This window comes from Tachysurus vachellii, chromosome 4 (genome assembly GCF_030014155.1).
Source record: "Tachysurus vachellii isolate PV-2020 chromosome 4, HZAU_Pvac_v1, whole genome shotgun sequence".
In the NCBI taxonomy this organism is placed as follows: domain Eukaryota; kingdom Metazoa; phylum Chordata; class Actinopteri; order Siluriformes; family Bagridae; genus Tachysurus; species Tachysurus vachellii.
The window spans coordinates 6,947,606-6,959,439 of NC_083463.1; positions in this window are offsets into that span (position 1 = coordinate 6,947,606).

Below are 11,834 nucleotides of genomic sequence, written 5' to 3' on the forward strand. Positions count from 1 at the left end.
TTTTTTTTTTTTTTCACACAGTTCGGTGTGATCTCTGTTTTTCTAGGAAATCTGCAGTTTCTAAAACCTGCCTGTCTGACACCAGAAGTCACACCACACAAGTCCCACAGGATTCTCTGTTTTAATCCGAATGGGTCATTTTTCTTTGAATTTTCAGAGATTAATATAATACAAAAATTCAAGATTAATATTAGACTTATTTTCAAATGTGTTTGTATTTATCCTGTGAACAAACCTGAGGTGACTGAGGCGACTGTGGTGAGGAAAAACTCCCTTAGATGGAAAAGGAAGAAACCTTGAGAGGAACCAGACTCAAAAGTGAATCTCATCCTCATTTGGGTGACACTGGAGGGTGTGATTAAAAATATACAGTCTGAAAATTGTGTATTGATTAGGAGGTTGTTGTCCACATTAAGTCGGCATCTCCTCTTAGAATGTCTGAATACTTCATGAAGCAGAGTCCAACTGGAACTGGTACATCTCTAGATGCTTCAGGATCCTAACATGGTTCGCTTCATCTCAATAAAGGTCCAATATCTTCATGACACGAAACACACCTGGAGCTGGTACAATCTCTGGATGCCTCGGGAATGGGTAGAAAAAGGGAATTAATGAATTTCTGATTTATCTACCAGGGGGTCCATTTAGAGAGAGATGCCTGTAGGGCAGGTTGGTTTAAACTCGAACTTAAAATCAGTGGAACAGGCTGAAGTCTGGCGATAATAGATAAAATGAAATCACATTGGGGGGGGGCACGGTGGCTTAGTGGTTAGCACGTTCGCCTCACACCTCCAGGGTCGGGGTTCGATTCCCGCCTCCACTTTGTGTGTGTGGAGTTTGCATGTTCTCCCCGTGCCTCGGGGGTTTCCTCCGGGTACTCCGGTTTCCTCCCCTGGTCCAAAGACATGCATGGTAGGTTGAATCCTCAACCTCAAATTCCGATCATACACCGTAGCCTACAAACATAGCCACATCGACAATTAACTTCCCAGAATACACACACCTACTATGTGCATAGTCACAGGACTTCAGATTCTAACTCATTTTTACATTGCAGTTTAAGCTCAGCTTACCTGGTTTCTGATCCTGTTTTGCATGAAGTTCTTGTGATTTCATTCATTCATTCATCTTCTACCACTTATCCGAACTACCCCGGGTCACGGGGAGCCTGTGCCTATCTCAGGCGTCATTGGGCATCAAGGCAGGATACACCCTGGACGGAGTGCCAACCCATCACAGGGCACACACACACACTCATTCATTCACTCACGCAATCACACACTACGGACAATTTTCCAGAGATGCCAATCAACCTACCATGCATGTCTTTGGACCGGGGGAGGAAACCGGAGTACCCGGAGGAAACCCCCGAGGCACGGGGAGAACATGTAAACTCCACACACACAAAGTGGAGGCGGGAATCGAACCCCGACCCTGGAGGTGTGAGGCAAACGTGCTAACCACTAAGCCACCGTGCCCCCCCCAATGTGATTTCATTTTATCTATTATCGCCAGACTTCAGCCTGTTCCACTGATTTTAAGTTCGAGTTTAAACCAACCTGCCCTACAGGCATCTCTCTCTAAATGGACAAGAAATGCAAAAATATTTAAAGAGAAATCCAAGTTTTGGATTCTGTTAACATAGATTTTTTTTATAATCTGATCAACATTTTTGGCTCACGTTTGACTAAAAAAATCCACAGAGCAAATGCTAACTATTATGAATAATAATGAAAACAACAGAAACACATTTTGTACCACTTTTGTACTTCTTTGTCCTTGGGCTTATTGTGTAATTTACATAATAATAACGCAGCTCATATGTCAAAAAAAAATTTCTTTTTTCGACTCAAAATACATAACATCGTAACATTTCATCTATTAGCTGCAGTTTTGATGAATCATGGTTAAATCATGTTCTTTCTGTAACTGACAGAAAGAACATGCACAAGGAAAGTGTGAAGCTTCAATTCCACTTTATAATGCATATGCAAAGTTGTGAGGACGTGATGGTTCAGTGGTTAAGGCTTCGGGTTACTGATCAGAAGGTCGGGGTTCAAGCACACAAGCTGCCGAGACATCAACGTTGGGTCCTTGTGCAAGGCCCTTAACCTCACCCGCTCCAGGGGCGCTGTACTATGGCTGACCCTGCGCTCTGACCCCAGGCTCATAATAACCTGGGATATGCGAATACTTAAAGCGTGTATGTGACAAATAAAATTTTAATTTGGAATTTGAAGTCTGTACAATGGGGGGCACGGTGTCTTAGTGGTTAGCACGTTCGCCTCACACCTCCAGGGTCGGGTTCGATTCCCGCCTCCACCTTGTGTGTGTGGAGTTTGCATGTTCTCCCCGTGCATCGGGGGTTTCCTCCGGGTACTCCGGTTTCCTCCCCCGGTCCAAAGACATGCATGGTAGGTTGATTGGCATCTCTGGAAAATTGTCCATAGTGTGTGATTGTGTGAGTGAATGAGAGTGTGTGTGTGTGTGTGCCCTGCGATGGGTTGGCACTCCGTCCAGGGTGTATCCTGCCTTGATGCCCAATGACGCCTGAGATAGGCACAGGCTCCCCGTGACCCGAGGTAGTTTGGATAAGTGGTAGAAGATGAATGAATGAATGAAAAAGTCTGTACAACTAGACTTGTTACTACTGAACATTCAAAATGATCTCAATAAATTAAGAACTTTCATGATGGACTAACACATTTTATATGTTGCTTTAATCTTGACAAACCTGATTCTGTGGAGCCAAACCTGATTATTTTCTAATGCAAACTGATACTAACACAAATCATAGCCAAAGCAATAAAACTATTTGTTTATAAAGGTCTGTTTCTTTCACATTCACAGACACTCAGTCTCCAAGCAAGAAGGCTGATTTCCAAAGCAAGCAAAAAAACAAGTTTTACAGAAAATTGTCTAACCCTTGTTGAAGGATTGGGTCTGAGATCTTCCTCGATGTGTGTATGGGTGTAAGAGTGTAACCGTTACCCTCAAACTGAGCACAACAGTGCACTGCCAGCCCATTATGAGACCTCACAAATGGAAACGAATGTTCTCCAGGTACAAAAAAAAACCTGAACCAGAGTGCATTCAGTGAATCCTTACATATAAATCCTTGTAAACAACCCATTTGTAGAAGATCTCAGTGTGCAGACAGAGAGCATCAGGTTCAAATAAATGCAATGTCTCGGTGCCCTTCCTTATTTTTATTTATTTATTTATTTTTGTAAATGTCCTTGCCCATGCCATTATTGAGCTCGACAGATCAATACAAAACATATTGTATTCACCTTACATGTAATTGATTAACATGGAACAGGAAAAAGCACATGTGTTCTTTATATTTGACATTCAGTAATGCTTTTATGAATGCAGCATGTAAAAGCACACAAGATGTTTCTGTTTAATGAGAGGACTGGGCTTGTGCGTCACAGTGCAGCTTATCAAAGTCAGTAGGTCAAAAAGCGTGCACCAGATTTCGGCTGTTACATCCAAAGTAGCTGCATACGAGGGCGATGAACTCTGCGTGTCATAAATAAGTGCTAGCAAATGATTGGGTTTGTTGGGATAATGTTATGCTTCACATGTTTGTTGCCTGAAACTCATTTTGTGCCAAATGCACTGTGGTGCATGCACATTTTTTTTGTTTTCAGTTAATATGTCTGCCCTGCGATGGGTTGGCACTCCGTCCAGGGTGTATCCTGCCTTGATGCCCGATGACGCCTGAGATAGGCGCAGGCTCCCCGTGACCCGAGGTAGTTTGGATAAGCGGTAGAAAATGAGAGAGTGAGAGAGAGAGAGTTAATATGTCATATGATTACACCTCTACACCTGGATATTAATGGAATTATGTGTAACGTTTATATCACACAGCAGAATTAGGAAACACAGGATGAACCAGAGAGTATGAGTCTGTGGCATGAGTTGGTGTGATGGTTTTAGAAACTGCTCATCTGGGATTTTCTCACATTGTAGTCTTCTAGAGTTAACACAAGATGGTATGAAGAAAAAAAATAGTCGATGAGCGGATGTTCTGCAAATATACCCACCTGGTTAATTCAGTTCTATTCAATTTGTTTGTATAGGGCTTTTAACAATTGACATTGTCTTAAAGCAGCTTTCTAGAAGCATAGAATTTCAAGACTGTGATAATCCTGAGACATTTACAGACCTACCAGCTCCAATTGGACTCTGTGATACTAAAGAAGAGATCTGAACTCCATGGGATCCTTACACCAATACAGCATTTGTTTGACTGTATATTTATAATCACACCCTCCAGTGTCACCCATATGAGGATGAGGTTCCCCTTTGAGTCTGGTTCCTCTCAAGGTTTCTTCCTTACCAATTTAAGGGAGTTTTTCCTTGCCACTGCTGCCTGAGTCACCTCAGACTTGCTCATTGGGGATAAACACATACACATTGTGAACTATATATATCTAATTTTTATTTATTTATTATATTAATTATTTATATTATTCCTTATGTTTTCCTTCTGTTCTATGTTTATGTTCTGTAAAGCTGCTTTGAGACAATGTCTATTGTAAAAAGCGCTATACAAATAAACATGAATTGAATTGAATTGAAAAACAAAACTAACGTGTAGCCAATGAGCCGAAAGGGGCGGGTCTTGTCAATATGGGCGGAGAGAGTGTTCAGTGCGCATGTGTGACATTAGCAGAAAGCGGTTTTAACATTGACATGGAGGATAAAAACAAAGAAAGAAAGCAAAGAAAGGCTTACGATAAGGCAAGAAGTAGGACTAACAGAATACGGCTTTCTATCAATTAAAGTTCAGAATATTAAATCAATCAATACACTTACTTGCATTACTGCAAGTCTTTTTGCCTGAAACATGCATACACGCTCCAAATCTTCTGTTTCCATGTTATCAGCAGCAACGTTACGACCTCTGCCTCTAACATTAGCTCTGCCTCGGGTTCTAGGTGTTGAACGTCGTCTTCCGCGTGAAACGGAGCTAAACCTTTCACGGTACAACACACAGTACTACAAAAACACATCTGTATTACCATAGTATTACTCATTGTGTTCATTTATTGATAAAAAATATACCCTCGGCCAGCCGCCCCAGCAGGTTCCACCATAATAGTTGTCTGGGTTATACTTGGGTTATACTTGACTGGTGTATGTGTGGGGTGGAGCTATCAAAACAGGGGTGGGACCCATTTGGGTTAGGGGCGTGTTTGTTTTGGTGATTTCAAATGTCAGCATTGGCTTTCAAACATCATGCACCTCACCTTTAATGTATCCAATGATAGAGACTTAAGCACTTCTGTTCGTCACTCTGGAAAAGGGAATCTGCCAAATGCTGTAAATGTAATGTAAATGTAGAATAAAAATTTTAAAGTTTTAAAATATGTCTATCCCTAATCAACATGAGGCAATGGTGGCAAGAAAAACTCCCTGGGATGAACTGAGGGTGAAACCTTGAGAGGAGCCAGACCCAGGAGTGAACCTCATCCTCATTTGAATGACAATGGACAGTAAATAATGTCCTTTCTACGACAGTTTATAGTCAAGTGGAATTGTGTAACCAAGATCTTTTGAGGAACTAACAGGTCAGCGTAATTTGTGAGTTCATTACAGACTTAACACTAATTTCTTCCTGCCGAAGTCTTCAAATGTTTACTGATGAAGAACCGAGCACAAAACTGACCAAAGCAATGTCAGTTTAAAGAAAGCATGATGTCTCTGGGTGGTTCTATCCACAGCAATCTTATTTGTTAATGAGAGAGGTCTGACGTTAAAGCTTCCTAAGGTATCTCACATAACCACCCTTAACAACCATGAGCAGAAACGCATTTCAGAACACACAAATACAATCCAAGTACAAGGATCTGAGGCTACAGTAGACACAGACGCACTATAATAAAATACACATAGTTCTGAATGATATATGACTTTACTCAACATTTATCTTGTGAGCCACAAGCAGGATTTTAAAATACTTTTTTTTTTTTTTTTTTTAAATGAGTGAATTTGGGGGAAATTCCATAGACATTCTGACAGCTGCCTTTTGATTGCATCTGATCACGATATTAGAAAGAAACCTTAGAGGAATCAGACTTAAAAGGGAAACTATCCTCATCTGGATGACACCGGATAGCGCAATTATAGATCGATTCCCTTCTAAACGTGTGTAGTTTATGGTAAAAAATCGCAGAATAAACAAGATTCATTCTAGTTCTTAACACGAAGTCCTTTTGAAGTTATCACCTGTTTGACTTGAGTGCACTCAACAGTTGGAAATTGTAGTCCTAAAACCATCACCATGGTTTCTAAGTGGCTGACATCCTTTGGCAGGTTGTCATTTTCTTGGCAAAAGCAAGATTAAAAACGGAATTTTCACATCATTTTTAGGAAATAAAGTTGTGGTTTCTTACATTAGGGCTGTCAAAGTCTGTGACTGGCAGAAAAAACCCAACTACACCAATACCTGATGGTTTTTCCCAAACCTGCACAAAATCCTCAACATTTAAAGATCAGTGTTGAACACTGGTCATGCTTTGGTACAGTATACTTCTCCACATCTCCAGTATTTCTGAGAGCTGAGTGTGGTGTCACTACAGTAGGAAAATGGCTGACGTGAAAACTGCGAAAGTGGTTTGATAATCACTTTAATGAGAAAATATACTTTGTTAGTATAGACTAGATAAGTGGCTAAATCGATGACGAGGATTAACATGAAACCCCTCCTACAATTAATTCCATTATAGCTGATGTTGAGACAGCAGTAACATGTTACATAGCACATTACATTGTGTATAGTGCAGAAGGACAAAATGCTTAAGGCTAAATGCTATAGTAATGAGATTTAATAAGGGATAACATTGTTAGAGCTTGAAGAAGATTTTTCAGCTTCTCTTGCCCATCTGTAATCACCTATGTAGATTTATTTAACTGGATTAGCTAAGTAGAGACTAGCTGGCTTTCATTTACTTGGAATTATTCCCTGTCATGTGTCAGCGTTAACATTTACATGAGTGTTCTCAAGTTTCTCAAGAAATTATAAGCCTTGATTAATTATGAACTAGACTACAGTTCTGCTCATTGGGAAAGTGAGTGTGAGTTACCAGAATATCCATGCGTCTGTGTGTGTGTGCGTGTGTGTGTGTGTCAGTCTGACATTTACAAAGCTAGCCAGTCCAATGTTCTATCAGGGCCTGTCACACCTAAAGCTACAGGGCAGCATGTAATTGCATCAAGGCCAGTGTTCCACTATAATGAGTAGCCTGCAGTCTGCTCACAACATCCAGCCTTGAGAGAAACCAGAGAACAGACAGAGATAAACCATTCAAGAAAAAAAAATCTGACTCTGCTCTGCCAGAACCTTATTTATTCATCCACTTAACCACCACAGGTTATCCTGTTTCTTTTGAAGCTGTACAGTATTTGACCTAAAAGCAATCTCCTCATTGAAAATGTCAATGCTTGATTTAATGAAACCTCCGTATGCACTCCTAGAACTTTATAAATAATTTAATTGGAGTTTTTATCACTAACATACCCTGCACTCATTAGATTATTTAATAGAAATTAAATTTAGCAGTGTCAAATGTTAAGTACATGTGCAATTAGTCACTTCATTCCTGATGGGGTTCTTTTCTTTGTTGTTGTTGTTTTTTTTTTTTTGTTTATTTGTTTTGTTTTGTTTTTCATTAGCATATTTATAATGTATTGCATGTTCACTTCTTCACTCGCAATTCATCAATTCTAATTTTGTACTATTTGGGAAAAAACAAGTAAATGCCGTTGACCACAATAGAACACTTATGATTCATTTATTTTACAGTCTAAACATTTTTTCCCAGCAAAATAAATTTCCAGCATCATGGACTCATTATACAGCATTGCTTATTTTGTCACCGTCTCAAATCGCCGATCAAATGAACGGCACGGTCCGATCAGGATGCTCTACTGTAACCTTGTGAGTTTCTCTTCTTGAAAATTATTTGTTTTTGCGGTTTCTTTCACCCACACATGATATTTTCCCAAAGGTTTGCCACCCACTATGGTTTATAACTATTTCCCTATTATGTACACATTCACAAATCAACAGATCAACATTTTCTTCCCAGCAACAAGCTGACTGAACTATTTTGGATTGCTTGTTATGTCCCAGTGTATATTTGGGACAACGTGAGAGAACACTGGGGTTGTGGGATGTCTGTATGAAGAAGTTCACTTCTTGTCCACGTTTTTAGGAACACCCGTACACCTAGATATTTATGCAGTTGTGTTAAACATAATACTTCTCATAATCTTGTGCTCTAGTACATGCACATTATCATCTAGTGCTTGCTAATATTATGAACAGCAGCTACTTTAATTCCTCTCCATTGCTTTTCTTTTCCTACCCATCACGAGGCATTCAGAGATTAAGCTTTCACACCTTTATTGAAATGAGGCCAATCCTGTGAGGATCCCAAGGCATCTAGAGATGTACCAGCTCCAGTTGGATTCCGCGTCATGAAGTTTTCGGACATTTAAAGAGGAGATGCCAACTCCATGTGGTCTTTGTGGACAACAACCTCCTCCTCATTCATTCATTTTCTACCGTTTATCCGAACTACCTCGGGTCACGGGGAGCCTGTGCCTATCTCAGGTGTCATCAGGCATCAAGGCAGGATACACCCTGGACAGAGTGCCAACCCATCGCAGGGCACACACACTCTCATTCACTCATGCAATCACACACTACGGACAATTTTCCAGAGATGCCAATCAACCTACCATGCATGTCTTTGAACCGGGGGAGGAAACCGGAGTACCCGGAGGAAACCCCTGAGGCACGGGGAGAACATGCAAACTCCACATACACAAGGCGGAGGCGGGAATCGAACCCCCAACCCTGGAGGTGTGAGGCCAACGTTCTAACCACTAAGCCACCGTGCCCCCCATCAAAGCAATTGTCAGTCTCTACTGTATATTATAATCACACCCTCCAGTCTCACCAAAATTAGGATGAGGTTCCTTTTTGCGTCTGGTTCCTCTCAGGGTTTTGTCCTTTTACATCTAAGTGAGTTTTTCCTTGCCATAGTTGCCTCAGTCACCTCAGGCTTGATCATTGGGGATACATACAAACACATTTAAATATACGTTAAATATATACACAGAGATCACACTTTTCTTCATTCTGATATATTATGTGAGCATTAACCCAAACTCTTGGCCAGTATCTGCAGGATTTTATGCATTGCATTGCTGCAACATGATTGGCTGGTTCGTTAACTTCATAAATTGTCATGTTTACAGGTGAGTGTACATTGGTGACTTTATTAGGATTTATAGCATAGAATGTTATAAATAGTTTATACATTTGCATCACACCGGTTCAGGCTCAAAATAATTAAGAAAGAACTCCAAGAAAAAGAGAAAGGGACACTTGCTTTACATGCAAATTCTACTCAGTGCAAACGAGTTGTAAAGCGTACACACTTACAGTATGGATGATCGGCATGCGTCAAAATACGCACAAGATGAAAATCATTGTTATGAAAATGTTTGTAATTTTGGTAGAAATTCTGATTGAAAATTTGATTTTATATGCCAATAAAGATTTTTTACATACAACGTTCCAAATAAATAAATAACTGAGGCCCAGTGTTTGCTTTCTTGGCTAAATATAAATTGCAGGGAACGAATAAGCTTGAAAGCCACATCTTGTGGAAAAATACACTTCCTCAGGAAGCATTATGTTTGAAAAGAAAAGGTTAAAACTAGAACCATGGTGGCACAGCAGGTAGCGTTCTCACCTCAGAGCTGCAACTTTCATTTTTAAATTGTCTTGCAATATTGCCTCTGGACCTGCATTATGTCTTGGGCAATAGTCTGATATTATGATGTACAGTAAGAACATAATTCTTGCCTTTCTTGCTGAAATATATGTTCTGTGCAGTAAAAACACTCATAGAAAGTATAAGATGCCATCTGAGGATAATAATAAAGCATTGCTAATCACAATTCTAATAAAATTAGTAGATTTTAGTAGACATGCTTGGTTTAGATCCTTTTTTTTTTACAGGAGAGTTTAACAAAACTATCATCATTATGTTACTGAGCTCGAAATGTTGTACTAGTGAATTATAAGACAGATTAGATAAAATAGAAAACATTGTGTACACACATTAGTGAACTTGATTTTTTTATGTTTTGTGCACAGTTAAATATTTCAAAATTATTAACAATAATTAAATTAAAATTAAAAAATGGGAGACATTGTACTGGATCAAGTGCTAATTTATAAGCTGTTCAGAAAAAAATATTGAGAAAAAATGGTGGTGTAAATATTTTGGGCTTTTTGAAAGCCTATTTTAGGCACAGGCTCCCCGTGACCCGAGGTAGTTCGGATAAGCGGTAGAAAATGAATGAATGAATGAATGAATGAATGAATGAATGAATTATTGAATGAATGAATGAATGAATGAAAGCCTCTTTTGGACGTTCTAAAACTACATGCTGGTAATTTCTGATTATATGAATCGACTGCTTAGAAAACGTCTGAGTGAGCTAATGCTAAATAAAAGGTATTTTCCCACGGTAAAGATTGGTATATATTTTAAACATATGGTTGTAATGGGCTACAATCCCCATCATGACATTTCACCATCACTGTCATAGTGATGACACACAACCTTCAAATATTTACTTCCAACAAATAAAATTTGCTAAGTAATATTTATTATGCCATTATTCTGAACTCACCAAACCAAAAAAAAATATTTTTTTGTTTTGTTTTGGGGATTTTTGGATTTTTTTTTTTTTTTTATTTGCGTACACCTGACGTCTTGCCTGTTTATTTGTTGTTGTTTTTTTTATTCAAATTACCTCACATTTTAGATCTGCATTTGAATGAGTCTCTCTTTCCATCACAAAGTATTGCTTTCTCTCATGGATTACGTAATTGGAGCAGGAGAGCAGTACTGGCGAAACACCAAGAAAATCTTTTGGAGAACATCAATAACACCAGGTTGAGCTGGATGCATAGCTGACAATGCTCATTAATGCCATCTCCCCCCACCAGAGCTCCAGCTGTGCCTTCATGTTCTCTCATCTCCCATCTAGACAAGTACTCAAGCGAGACCAGCCAGCAAAAAGGTTTTCTCTTGCAGTCCTCACTCCACTTGTCGAGTCAGGAGGATTTCTCAGAATGACAAATAAATAACAGCAGTAGAAATAATCAGTCTGCTCATTGGGCTATAGTGGTTTGGTTCTTATGAGGGCAGCTTCTGTCATTGTTCAACCTCTTCATGGAATTTGTATAAGTATTTTTTCTAAATATCATTTCCCTGAGGGCAAAGAATTGTTTTCACCATAAAAAAAGAAGCAAAGAGCTGCAGCTAAGTATTCATTAAATAAATTCACAATAACAATTCACATTGTCTCAAAACAGCTTTACGTAAGTATAGAAACATAATAAAAAAATGTTTAAAGTTTAAAATTAAGTTACTATTGATCTCTAACATGTATCCCTAATGAGCAAGCCAGAGGCGATGGTAGCGAGGAAAAACTCCCTGAGATGATATGAGGAAGAAACCAGGAGAGGAACCAGACTCAGAAGTGAACCTCATCCTCATTTACAGTATGTGACACTGGACAGTAAATAATGTAAATGTAAATATGTCCTTGCTACAAGAGTTTGTAGTCGAATGGAATTAAGCAACCAAGAGCTCCTGAGGAACTAACACTAATTCCTTCCTTCCAAAGTCTTCAAATGATCCCTGATGAAGGGACCATTAAGAGTTCTGTACTAATGCAGTGTGATGTGAAAGAAATGAGTCAGCATTCAAGGCCACGGTTTGCCAAGGATT